A 454-nucleotide genomic window follows, 5' to 3' on the forward strand; every position below is an offset into this window, starting at 1 on the left:
TTATTTATTTCTTCCCTCTCGCTTAAGTTCCCAGCGTAGCGGGCTGGCAGGCACCTGCGCCCCCCACCTGCTTCCCGGAGGGCGAAAGGTGTGGGGAGGCCATGGAGAGCCCGGCGGAGAACCCCAGCAAGGCGGCAGAGTACCTGAAGGAGCTGAACAAGATTATCGAGACGCAGCAGGAGCTGCTGGAGAAGCAGAAGCGGAGGATAGACGAGCTGGAGCAGCAAGTGGCTAAGTTGTACCATGAAAATGCCTGCCTCCAGGACGAGCATCACCGGCACCTGGCCACATGCAGGCTCCAGCAGGGCGTCCCCCCCGCCTACCCGGGGGTGCTGAGCGCCATCCAGGAAAACGCTAAGCACGAAAAGTAAGCGCCGCCCGGGTTTCTGCGCCCTTTCCCGAGGAGGGTAGCGGGGCTTTCCTTCCCCTTCGTCTCCCGCCTGGGGTTTCCCGC

This window comes from Egretta garzetta, unplaced genomic scaffold, assembly GCF_000687185.1.
Source record: "Egretta garzetta isolate BGI_Z169 unplaced genomic scaffold, ASM68718v1 scaffold553, whole genome shotgun sequence".
NCBI lineage: Eukaryota > Metazoa > Chordata > Aves > Pelecaniformes > Ardeidae > Egretta > Egretta garzetta.